Consider the following 13,521-nt stretch of genomic DNA (forward strand, 5'->3'; position numbering starts at 1 on the left):
CAGATTAGCTGTCATCTTCTACCTAACAGGGAATGGATCCCTGTCAACCACCACCAAACAGGGATTATCCCCAGAAGTTCACTTCCTAGGATTAAAACCAGAATCCCGCACTGAGAGGAGAAATTAGTGATGCACAAATGAGACGGAGAGAGAGAAAATACCCTTGTCCAGTAACCACACAGTATGTAAAAGCCAAAATACTCAATTTCTGCACATGAGATTTAACAGAACAGAGGAAACATGAGCTAATAACTCTAAGGGTCCAGGTCTGAAGCAGGAACCTGTGGGGGGGCAGGATTCTGTTGGCTCCCACGATGTGTCTTAGATGGGCTAATTTTTATAGTCACAGCCAAAAAACACAGAAACAAAGAAAAAAACAAACAACTGACAAGGAATAACATAGAAACACTTATTCCCATGCTAATTCCCCTTTTTATACGGGGAAGGACAGGCATTAGATTGTTTTCATCAATTTAAAAGTATAAGCAAAATTTATAAATAACAGAGAAAACGGGAGAAGGAAAAAACCTCTGGGATCAGTGAGATTCTTCTCTTTGGATAAGTTGCTTGGCAGGACGTTATCAAAGAGGTCATTCTGGGCAGTCTTCTCTGGACCCTGTTGACTAGGTCAGCAGAGAAAACAATTACAGTTCTTGGAGGATTTTAAAAATATTCAATGTTGAGCTTTCGAACATATGCAATAGAATATCTCTGTGTAATGCGCACAATGTCCCTCTGTTGTCCTTCCCCTTAGTTATGACGGGAGGGCACTGCTCCCTTTATTAGTTAGACTATCATAGAGAGATGTATAGAAAGATTTCCGTGTTGGCAAGTAAATGAAGAAAGGGACATTGAAAGACTGGAAAATAAAATGGAATATGATTTAGTCCCAGTTCTGTGGAAGGAAAATTTGAAGGATTTACCAACATTAGAAACACTAAAGGTAGCACTTGCACTTCCAGTTCCCTATGCTATGGAAACACTTTCATGAGTGGTCAGAGGTGTGCGTACGATAATGATGGTTGCAGCATATTTGTCATCGTGAAACCATGAAAGCAAGTAATACACAACCATGGAAGAAAGGCCTTTATCAAAAATAATGCAAAGGAGAATTATGATGATGAGTTCACTGCTAACATCATTCATAGAACAATTACTAACGTTCACAGATGAAAAGTTTAAGACACATAAAATATGACTTTCAGTCCAAGTCTATAGACTTGCCGAATAAAGACTATCCCACCAGACCGTGGATTCCTGGATCTCTTTCAGGAGGCCGTAAATTAGGCAAGTATAGAGTCCAATAGAGACGACAGACAATAGAGCTGGGAAGGGGAGTGTAGCCCAAGACTGGCAGCAGTCAGGAGGTGGACAGGACCCCGAACTGCATTCGGTAAATTTTGTGGGAGCAAATGTACAGGTAATAATCAGCATGGAACACCGGGAATGGTAATCAACACGGAAAACGCTGAATGAGTTCTAAAACCTCTCCCACCGTCCCTGGGTGGGCTCGAACCACCAACCTTCCGATTAACAGCTGAACGCGCTAACCCACTGCACCACAGAGACAGCAGCACGTGACTCTTCTGGACTCTCTGTGGAGTAGACACTTACGAATTCCCAGGATGTGCTGCCTTTCTCACAGGAAAATTGTACCAGTTCCACAGTCTCAGAAAAACGGACGGTTTAGAGCACTTAATCACACTGGACCTGAGACTGGGTCAAGGTCAGGAAAAGACAACACTAAGCACTAGTATCACAGGGCAGCCACCCATGCAGACAATTCTGACAAGCACTTGAGAATACTCCCCTGCCTTTGACGCATTTCCCATCTGCTCCTCTCATCCTCCCACTCACTACAGAGAAGGATTCGTCACCTTTGTGTCCTGTCAGAACACTTTACGCTCCCTGCAGGGCACAGAGATCCAGGCAACAGCCAAGGGGCAGCTGCACTTCCCTGAAGGGCCTTTCCCCAGGTAGGCGGTTCAGGCGCTCAGGCTGACCCAAGACCCCACTGCCCGCCAAGGCAACCGGGAGGAGACCGGAGGGCAGCCGGTCCAGGGGGATTCCTACTAGCACAGAACGTGTCTGGCCTGCACTTCGGGGGGAGCTGAATAAAACTCCTCCTGAAGCTTCTCTACAGCCTGAAGAGAACGGATTTCAGGTTCCTGAAAGGGCAAGGGGGCGGCCCCGCGAGGACAAAGGCTTCCCCTGGTCTTGGAGGACAAGTCCCGCAGAAGCTGGCTTTGAGAGACACGCCAAACGAAAGGAGCAATCTTGAGTGGAGATGTCTGCAAGGAACTCTCAAGTGGTGTCGCCATTCTTATATACGGAGAGAGAGTGAGAAACCCAACGTGGGAAAATGTTTACTGTGCACTTACGTATAGAATATACGATGTTATTACTCTTGCAACACTTTTGTATGTTTTAAAGTGTTTTCCTTTTGGTTTTCAATGAACTCGAGTACCCGATGCTCTTGGGATGAAAACTGTGTAAATAAATCTTCGGGTTTGTAACATGCAGGGAGAAAAGAGCCGAGGCGAGAGCTGGCCAGCCCAGGCTGTTCTTCACATCTCCCCTCCTCCAGCCTGCGCGATGTCAAGGACCCTGAGGCCAGGACTCACCGGCATCTGGGGACTCAGTGCAGAAGCTCTTCTGCATCTGAACCTTGAAATAAACACAGCTCTGGTCGGGGCAGGAAGAGGAAGGCTCCTGCCAGTGGAGATGCTGAAGGGGAAAAAAAAGAAAGAAAGAAAAAAGTCTTCCCTGACCGGGAATCGAACCCGGGCCGCAGCGGTGAAAGCGCCGAATCCTAGCCACTAGACCACCAGGGAAACATAGAGAAGCGTCGGCTGAGCATATTCGGATGAAAATTGTAAAAGTAAAGATTCCACTTCAGAGACCCGGAGAGCAGGAACGGAGATTTCCCAGAAGCCCAGGGCTGAATGCAGCTGTGCAAGGCTCCCAGCCCTTGCCCGGCTGCTCATCACCCTTCACATCTGCAGTCTTGGGCGACGCTGTGGGCTCTGAACCAGGACACAAGGTCCGTCCTGGTCTAGCATCAGTGCTGTGTGCTGCGAGCCAAGGTCATACTCTCTTTCTGAACCTCGGTTTTCTCTTGAGTCAGGTGCCCACTGGGATGTCAGCAGGTGATGGGCAGATCCGTCCACTTCCTGATGTCTGACCTGGCTCTGGGGGCTGTCCTGGTTAACGGCACCGGTACGGGCTCCTTCCCCTCCGCGACCAGCTCAGTTCGTGGAGCCTGACATTGTTCATTTCCGTGTCTTTGGCTCGAGTCCCCGGTGCACAGTTGGGTTCGGTCTCTTTTGTTCCGTCACGCAAATCAAACTGTTGCGTAAGTGTGCCGAGGTGGGGGAAAGCCAAGTGTGAAGGGATGAACTTGTGTGCAGCCAAGCCAGGGATGAACTCCTTGGTTGCCAGAGACATAACTCGCGTGAACATGTGCAAGAGATTTAGGCGCCTGCTTAGGAGGTGAGGGGATTTCCGGATGTAAAAATGAGCCGAAGTCAGCCTTGTCCTTTGCGCACTTGGGTCAGCTGGCTGTGGCCTGGACTCCGCAGTGACTCAGAGCGGAGAAAGGAGGGCTGGCTCCTAGCGCTGAGCAGGCTCTCAGGCAGCAACGGAACTCCTGGCCTGTACCTTGGGGATGGAAAATGCAGCTGCGCCCGCTGCCTCAGCCCCTGCCTTTCGGCCGTTTCGCTTTTTTGAAAGGGAAGGTAAAAGTTTCAGAAAGGAAGAACGTCTGTTTCCGCCCGGTTTCGAACCGGGGACCTTTCGCGTGTGAGGCGAACGTGATAACCACTACACTACGGAAACACGGCAGGTGCTACAGCTCAGTGACACACCCCTGAAATCCGTAGTTCCTGCCAGCACTGCCCTACTCGCCAACTTTTTAAACTGAAGGATGAACCTTGAAGCCCCAAGACCTCTCAGGCAAGGAGTCTGCGGCTTCCAAGAGGGCCTGCTTTTAGGGCTCCGAGCCTGCCCCGAAGGGAGGACCCCCGAGCCTCCCACAGTCGGCCTTTGGGCTCCCGCACCGACCGCAGAGTCCTCGGATCCACAGCTATGCCCCCGAGTGCAGGGGTCGCCCCCTCTGACTCAGCTCCCAGGAGCCTCGGGAGCCGGGGGTTCGCGCAAGTGCCCTTTGGGCCTAAGGGGAAAAGGGAGAGAATTAGGTTCATTCCAGTGAGCTTCTCTCTCTCTGGAGCTGATCCTGTGGGTCTCAGCTGCATTTCTCCAAAGGCTTCAAACAGAATTCCTTTAATCCACACTTGACTTAGTCGTTTTCAGGGTGAATGCCAGCTTGCTACAAACACCCCATCATAACTGAGGGAGGAAATCTACAACTTCCAGGTAAATTCTAGTTTCTTCCTCTGATTTCTTCAAACAACAACAACCAAAAAGACATGTCACTGGTACATACTTGCACTTTTCTTATAATACTAAAGGTATGTCTGACTATCTATGAAAAGCTCTTGCTATAGAAACATGTGCAAGAGATTGTCTACCATGAGCTAAACAATCGTCATGCCTGCCCAGGGTCCAAGAAGCTGATGAAGTCGGATCCAGTCCCTCACTGCCTTTAGATCACCAGTTAGATCACCATCCACACCAACCAGTTTTCCAGATGCAGGTCACTAATATGAGGGAGAAGAGGTCAGCTAAACAATCGTAATTTGTTCTGGGGAATGTTGAAGGTCAGCAGTGGTACAGTTAGAGGGGGAAATAAAAGACTTCACAATATTAGGATAACAGCAGCTTTCTCGAGCTTTACTGAGTGAGCAGCAGTGTTCCCCAGTGCTTTACTGTGGAATAACTTACTAAGTCCACATAACAACCCTGGAGGACAGTGTAGGACTTTACTACCCCTTGTTGCAGATGAGAACACCGAGGCACTGAAAAGCTGAGCTAACCTTTTCACGGTCTCACCCCCGTGACAGTGAGAGCCAGCACTCAGACCCAGGCACTTTGCCTCCAGAGCCCTTCCCCTTGGCCACCATGCTCACGGGTAACTGAGAAAACTTCACTGAGATTTGCATCCCTTCCTTGTTCAACCTCCAAGATTTCAAAAGAAAAAGAAGATTGAAAGGTAGGCCTACAAAACTCCCCAAACTAATTAATGAAATGAAGAAGAAGAAGAGGAGAAAGAGTAAACAGGTCCTTTGGAGAAGCCACGACGTTAGACGCAGAGAGAATGACGATGAGCTTGTTAAACACATACTAACTGGAAACTGTCTATTTAAAGACTGAGAAGGACCTATCTTCCAACAATTTAAGGCCTAAACTTTCCCTTTCCACGGCAGTCTCCACCCAAGAATACATTTCAAAGCTCCCAATATAGTGTATACAGATGTGAATATGAAAATCATACTTCAACATTAGTGGTAAAGAGATTATTTTTGAATTTTGTTTATTTTTTATACAGCAGGTTCTTATTAGCAATTTTATACATATTAGTGTATATATGTCAATCCCAATCTCCCAATTCACCCCACCACCACGAACCCGTCTGCCACTTTCCCCACGTTGGTGTCCATACGTTTGTTCTCTACAGCTGTGTCTCTCTTTCTGCCCTGCAAACTGGTTCATCTGTACCATTTTGCTAGGTTCCACATATATGCGTTAATATACGATATTTCTTTCCCTCTTTCTGACTTACTTCAAGTAGTAAAGAGATTTTGAATGAGTTAGCTCACATGGTTCCTAATAAAAATGGGAGACAGTTATTAGGATGTTGTCATTAAAAAAGACAGGATTTATAAAAGAGCCAGAAAAGAGAAGAGAGGAAACACACACACACAGACACACATACACACAAACACACACACACACACACAAAGCCTGAGAAAGGGGAGTTTTCCCTTTCCTTGAGGAACAGATAGCGGAAAGCCATCAAACACCTAGTCTGGACGGGTTAATCTCGTGATGTTCTGAACTAACAAGGTAAACGCTTTTGGCTATGTGTGGAGGCTCCAAAAATTCTTCAGAGTTTAGTGGTGACGTGAATGTGGCGGGTGTTCTTTGTGTACGACTTGCCAGTGTCCTCCCTTTGGCACCTCTGAGTTACTTAAGCCTAATTGAACTACTTTCCTCATCAGAATTTCTCAATTTCATATACCCTCCCCCTTCCTTGACTCATATTGATTCTTAACAGAGCAAGATTTGATCATGAACACTTGCTTCTCTCTTTGCCGCAGTAAGAACAGTGGAATGTCAGCTTAGGGTCATGGCTGTGAGCAACATATAAGTAAGTAGTCAGACATCCGATACTGAAGGGAAGCCAAAAATCTGAGGACAACAAAAATATCCCAGTAAGTACTTTGAACTTACTTTTCCTCCTAGCCCAGGACAAAGCCGAAGAAAAAGTATCAACATCACTTTAACAATAACCAAGTGGCATTAAACTTTTTAAAAATGAGGCATAATATGCATAAAGTACAAAGAGTGTACAGTTCCCAAACCATTACCAGTGTACACCAACGTGAATAACTGATGAAGCAACCTGAATAACTAAGGTATGGAAAATGACCAGACCACAAAAGGCTTCCTCATGACTCTTCCCATGCAAGAGCTCAGAGGAATCACGCACATACCCCTCCCAACCTCTCTGCCTGTTACTTTCACATAAATTGGTTCACAGGCCATGCACTGGGTTGGGGGGCCTGGAGGGGCATGGGTCTGACTTCTTGCACTCAACATTATGTCTGTGAAATTTAACCCTATTTTTCACGTAGTTCTTTGTCTCTGTGTGTATTCCTTGTAAGAATATAACTCTCCATAGATTTCTACTGTTGGACATTTCAGTTGTTTCCAGTTGAGGATATTCTGAAAAGGTACGAACATTTTTTTGTGACTTTTGGTGAACATACACATTTTTCTATGGCACCCCATTCCAGCAGAATAATGCCAGTGTTGCCTTTAAAAATAATACTTTTGGGGGCTTCCCTGGTTGCACATTGGTTAAGAATCCGCCTGCCAAGGCAGGGGACACGGGGTCAAGTCCTGGTCTGGGAAGATCCCACGTGTTGTGGAGCAACTAAGCCCGTGCACCCCAGCCAGTGAGCCTACGCTCTAGAGCCCGTGAGCCACAACTACTGAGCCGTCATGCCACAACTACTGACGCCTGCGTGCCGAGGTCCCATGCTCTGCCACAAAAGAGGCCACCACGATGAAGAGTAGGCCCCAATCACTGCAACTAGAGAAAGCCATAGCCGAGCAACGGAGACCCAACGCAGCCAAAAACAAAGAAGCAAAATAAATGTAAAAACTTTATAAATATAAAAATATAGAAAAGTTGGGATTTTTTTTGTTTTTTTCCTGCAAAAAGGGTTTATTCAGGAATAGCGGAAGAATTGCAATTCAGGACAAGCAAGCTATAGCAAAAGCCATAGGCAAGTCCCACAAACAAAAGACAGGAAGGAACCTTACTTAACAGAAAGAGGAGGATGCTGAGGGAGGATGTTTTGAAACCTAGCCCTTTGAAGAAAAGTGAAAGTTCAGGGTGATGACTTTCTCATTGCCAAGTTGCTGATTTCCTGCAGGAGATACAATGTACATGTTTTTCTGTTGGGGCCTGTAATCGATGATTCTTTCCTATTGATGCTTCTTCTGTCTGGGTCTGTAATTGACGATACTTCCTGTCTTTGGACTTGAGTGGTACCCCATGAGAGCTCCCACTTCTGGCCTCCCGACTTCATTTTAGTGACGTTTCCTTTTATTAGTTTCAAACCTGTCAGAAGGAATTTTGATTTTTCTAGTTTAATCTATTTTAATGCTTTAGGAGACTTACTACATCATAATATTATCATTACAACCTGTGGCCCTAGCAACTTTCAAGAGTTCAGTAGCTACATGTGGCTTGTACCTATCATATTGGAGAGCACAGGTCAAAGGTGTAGCACAGCTAAAAGTACGATTTCTGGGCCACAGCATATAACTGTGTATGTATGACTGTCCGTTGATGCTGCCAAAGTTTTTTCCAACCTGTTGAACTTTTTTTTACCCTTTCCAGAAATGAATAAGAATTTCCTGTGCTCTCCATCCTGTCAACATTTGGTTTTGTTTGTCCATTTTTGTTAAAAGTAAGCTTTATTGAGGTGTAATTTACATAGTAAAATCTGCCAACATTAGATTCTCCTACAATCTTTTCAATGATATCATTTCTGTGCAAAGCTGGATTTTGGTGCTTGCTGTGATAAAAAGCAAGGGCCATGCAAAAATGAATGTGTAACGAGAAGCAAGGAGGCGATTGAGAAGGTTTCAGAGGCTGTGCAGTGCGCAGCATTAAGGTTATGATTCTGCCGTGTCAGAGCAGTGAAAACACAAGCCACGCTACTGAACTTTTGTCAAGCGAACACATAAGAATAGCCACAGCACCAGCCAGAAACCTACAAAATATAGAAATATATGTGAACCCAGAAAACAACAGCATTCCGCAACGAAAGCGCTGTTGTCAGCCAACCTATTAGGAAGTCAGGGCAAACGGGAAGGACAAAGACAGAGAGAATTTGCAGGCAACCAAAGATGATTCGTTAATTAAATCAATTTAATGTTAGTCAAAGATTTAAAGTTAACTCTAGATGTTGAATTTGTAATTTAAGCTGACACATGATGGAACATGAGAATGTTGGAATCATATATTCGTATATATGGAATCACATATTAGATGACACCTAAAAATATTTACCAGAAATTGTAAGCAGAATAATTGAGCCGTGTGTTTCTAGAATTACAAGTATTCATTCCTCTTTAAAGATATTAGTATATTTAATGTACTTGGCTAATATATTTAATATACTTCAACACATAAATTTAAATGATTTTTTCAATGACATTGAAATCTTCCTGAATATGTTTCCTTATTTAACTGGTACAACCAGTATAAGAAATTTAAGAAGTCCAACTTCACTCAGATGTTCAAGCGAAAATAAAGCCAAGACTTACATACCAGAATATTATACAACCATTATTTTGTACATTATAAGATAATCTGAAAAAATATATATAGTCATTTTTAGACCAAAATTATTAAACCAATCTAAGTTTTCTGGGTAACCTCGATAAAAACACACCACATGACATAAACATTTTAAATGTCATTATATATAAAATGTATAAATTATTTAAATTGCCTAAAAGTATTAAGGGTCGTCTTTGTAATCAATTTCATTTCATTTCTCACTGTTCTTCCCAGTAATCAAGACTATTAATTTAATCTACAGCTAAATCTGTTATAGTTCCTTGTCACCAATTCAACAACAAAATTTTTCCTCATATAAATACCACATTAAAAGCATAAGTACTAATGCATTTTTCCCAGAAATTCTTAATTTTCTTATTTTATATTTACATAAGTGATTATTACTTTTCTGAAATTAATTGGGAAATTAATTTTTAATTTATTTAAACTTTTAGAGGCCCAATTTGTCTATTCTATCCCAAGGAATAGAAAGAATATTGTTTTCTTTCTGAGAAAATATATTTAAAGGGAAAAAAATTTATCAAAGTAGTGCGCATTATTTAAGGTGAAAGCAGAGGCAACGATATGTATTAACAGCAACTGACAGTGAGGGAAACAAAATGAAATAAGTCAGCCACATCAGGTCCTTGAAGGAAGCTCATTAATTAAAATCGGAGTACTTCTGTGATATGCTTTTGAGTCTCCAGGGTATGTATGTGTGCATGACGTCATTGCTCCTCATCCATCTGTATTAAGGACTGAACTGGCTTACAGTTCTGGAAGGTTTAAATCTTGACTTGTAGGGTTGCCACAAGTGCTCATGTTGCTGACTTGGTTGCTTGTTTGTAATGATGTGTCTTTCCTCTGCTTTCTGTAGTCTGATGTAAGCAATCCCTAAAGGACATTTGTTTGAATTTTTTCAGTTATTCAGAGACTTGAGTATACCAATGAAAGAAAGCTGCGTATTCCATGCTAAAAATTCAATATTCTTCCTGTATTAATCCCCTTATTACTGTGGAGCTCCCTTTGAGGGAACCATTGCATATTAAGATCATCCTTATTGTAGCTACTACACATTTGCAGTTCTTGACAAGGATTGCCTTGGCCCACGCGGTTTTTACCAAATAGTGGAAAGACAAGAGGTGGACAGCTTCTCACTGCTGCGGTGTCACATACCAGGAAATACCAGAATCCTCAGGACAAGCATCAGACAAAAAAGGCTCATGGTCCAGATTAGCTGTCATCTTCTACCTAACGGGGAATAGATCCCTGTAAACCACCACCAAACAGGGATTATCCCCAGAAGTTCACTTCCTAAAATTAAAACCAGAATCCTGCACTGAGAGGAGAAATTAGTGATGCACAAATGAGAGGGAGAGACAGAGAAAATCCATGTCCAGAAACCACACAGCATGAAAAAGCCAAAATGCTCAATTTCTGCACATGAGATTTAACAGAACAGAGCAAACATGAGCTAATAACTCTAAGGGTCCAGGTCTGAAGCAGGAACCTGTGGGGGGGCAGGATTCTGTTGGCTCCCACTATGTGTCTTAGATGGGCTAATTTTTATAGTCACAGCCAAAAAACACAGAAACAAAGAAACAAATAAAAAACTGACAAGGAGTAACACTGAAACACTTATTCCCATGCTAATTCCCCATTTTATACGAGGAAGGACAGGCATTTGATTGTTTTCATCAAATTAAATGTATAACCAAAATTTATAAATAAAAGAGAAAAGGGGAGAAGGAAAAAATCTCTGGGATCAGCGAGATTCTTCTCTTTGGATGAGTTGCTTTGCAGGACGTTATCAAAGAGGTCATTCTGGGCAGTCTTCTCTGGACCCTGTTGACTAGGTCAGCAGAGAAAATAATTTCAGTTCTTGGAGGATTTTAAAAATATTCAATATTGAGCTTTCGAACATATGCAATAGAATATCTCTGTGTAATGCCCACGATGTCCCTCTGTTGTCCTTCCCCTTAGTTATGTCGGGAGGGCACTGCTCCCTTTATTAGTTAGACTATCATACAGAGATGTATACAAAGATTGCTGAGTTGGCAAGTAAATGAAGAAAGGGACATTGAAAGACTGGAAAATAAACTGGAATATGATTCAGTCCCACTTCTGTGGAAGGAAAATTTGAAGGATTTACCAACATTAGAAGCATAGAAACACTAAAGGTAGCACTTGCACTTCCAGTTCTCTAAGCTATGGAAACACCTGCACGAGTGGTCAGAGGTGTGTGTACGATAATGATGGTTGCAGCATATTCGTCATCGTGAAACCATGAAAGCAAGCAATACACAACCATGGAAGAAAGCCCTTTATCAGAAACAATGCAGTGGAGAATTATGATGATGAGCTCACTTATAACATCATTCACAGAACAAGTGCTAACGTTCAGAGATGAAAAATTTGAGGCACACAACATATAACTTTCTTCTCCAAGTCTACAGACTTGGCAGAATAAAGACTTTATCCCACCAGACCGTGGCTTCCTTGATCTCTTTCAGGAGGTCGTGAGTTAGGCAAGTATGGAGTCCAGTAGAGACGATAGACAATAGAGCTGGGAAGTCGGGGTGGCCCACGACTGGCAGCAGTGGTGAGGTGGACATGACCCCGAACACAGTTCGGTAAACTTTGTGGGAGCAGATGTGCAGGTAATAATCAGCATGGAACACCTGGAATGGTATTCAGCACCGAAAACCCTGGATGGGTTCTGGGGAAAAAGAAGAAAAGAAAACTCTCCCACCGTCCCTGGGTGGGCTCGAACCACCAACCTTTCGGTTAACAGCCGAACGCGCTAACCGATTGCACCACAGAGACAACAGCACATGCCTTTTCTGGACTCTCTTTGCAGTAGACACTTAATAATTCCCAGGATGTGCCGCCTGTCCCGCAGGAGAACGGTGCCCGTTCGAAAGCCTCGGAAAACGGAAAGTTTACAGCGATGAATGATGTTCTTTATCCTGTTTGAAACTGGTGCCTCAGGTGCCTTATCCGAAACTAAAAGGGCAGCAGAATGGCCTGACCCCGCCTTGCCCCTCACTCGCCTCAGACGCCAGCGCCCCCGGAGACACCCGGAGCCCGGGCCGGGACCCTCCGGGCCTGAACCGAATGGGGTCCAAGGATAGCTGAACTCCCGGTGGGCATCCATGACGGCTCTTCCGGTTTCCTCGCCGACACCCAATGAATGTGACTTTGCCCACCCTCCCGAGAGGCCTCCGGGGGCCGGTGTGGTGTTTTGGTTTCCTGTGTCCGTCACGCGATTTCCACAACGGCAGCAGTCGCCGTGATGGTCGCCCCTGCGTCCCCACGCCCAGAACAGGGTCTGGCACTCAGCAGGACGCTCCGAGTTTCCCGGCCATTCTGTGATCCCTCAACGTCCTTTCCACGGATTTCTTTTCTTCCTGTATCAGCCAGAGACCCCTTGTGGTCCTTGCACTCATAAACCTTGACTGACCTTGAAGTTCTCCTGGAGGAGCGCTTCGTGTTGTTTGTTGCTGCTCAGCTTCTTGATTTTCCAGAAGGAAGTTTCATCTTCTCCTCAGCCCGGTGCTGTGAACTTCCTTCTGGTAACAAGGGCCTCCTTCCTCCTTGAGTCAACTCTTGTCCAGTCCCTGGGACGTCTCCCAGCAACACTGGGCATCTTACTGACTCTGTTTTTTGGCCGACAGCTCTTTTCTTTTAATGCGAATTTTTCTGTTCTGTGTATTGGATAAGGGGTGAAATGGCTTTGGGAGAAAATGAAGAAGTAAAGGGGAAATGAAATAACGCAGATTATTATTTTGAGACATAGTGTGGATTTATACCTATTACACATGTGAATATTTAGTGTGGTGGTATTTTGTGTACATAAATACTGTATACACTGTCAGACAACTCGGAGGCACGTGCTCTATGACCCAGCAATGAGTGCTCTTGGGTACCTGGGTATGTGTACACTTCTTTTAAGCCGTGCAACTTCTGGGTCATGATATATTAAGAAATTGGAATGAAACTGACTTGCCCACGCTGTGAGGAAAGAGTCTGTGACTGCCGAAGTGTCAGAGCGCTGCCTTGTGGCCTCCACAGCATGTCGTTGATTTTGAGTCACCCCAGGTGAGTATGGCCTGGTTTGTCTCAGTGTTTGGTGTAAACGTTAATTTTCACTTGCGCGGTAAATCTAACGAATCTACAGTGGTTGTAAGAAAAACTTAGCCCCCCTTCATCAGAAGTGTATGAAGAAGAAAAGGAGAGGTCTCCTGCCTCCCATGCCCACTCCACTGCGGACACACTTTATATATTACACGTAGGAGGTGGTGGCAGCTTTGGAGTGTCATCGGTGCTGTGTAGCCAAGGGACCCAGGAAGTCCCAAGTCCTGCCCTGACAATCGTCTGCCCTCTCTGGGCAATGGGAAAAGTGTGAAGGCGAAGAAAAGTAACACTATTATCTGCAGAAATTTTACCTCAGGATGGGACACTCTGGCAAAGTGAGGCAGAATATGTGGTTTATGATGGAGACTTTCAGGGGCTTTTCCCTGGCCCGAAGCCCAAAGTGG

The 13,521-nt window shown here is 44.5% G+C and overlaps 3 non-coding genes across 3 annotated transcripts; all 3 read right to left on the reverse strand.

The window, feature by feature from the left end:
* Positions 1 to 1,495: 1,495 nt before the first annotated feature.
* On the reverse strand, positions 1,496 to 1,569 carry TRNAN-GUU (transfer RNA asparagine (anticodon GUU)). The gene has a single exon. It is a non-coding gene; the product is annotated as a tRNA-Asn (tRNA).
* Positions 1,570 to 3,764: 2,195 nt separating this feature from the next.
* TRNAV-CAC (transfer RNA valine (anticodon CAC)) lies at positions 3,765 to 3,837 on the reverse strand. Its single transcript has one exon. It is a non-coding gene; the product is annotated as a tRNA-Val (tRNA).
* Positions 3,838 to 11,732: 7,895 nt separating this feature from the next.
* Positions 11,733 to 11,806, reverse strand: TRNAN-GUU (transfer RNA asparagine (anticodon GUU)). The gene has a single exon. It is a non-coding gene; the product is annotated as a tRNA-Asn (tRNA).
* Between the last annotated feature and the right edge of the window lie 1,715 nt (positions 11,807 to 13,521).

This window comes from Lagenorhynchus albirostris, chromosome 2, assembly GCF_949774975.1.
Source record: "Lagenorhynchus albirostris chromosome 2, mLagAlb1.1, whole genome shotgun sequence".
NCBI classification, from domain to species: Eukaryota; Metazoa; Chordata; class Mammalia; order Artiodactyla; family Delphinidae; genus Lagenorhynchus; species Lagenorhynchus albirostris.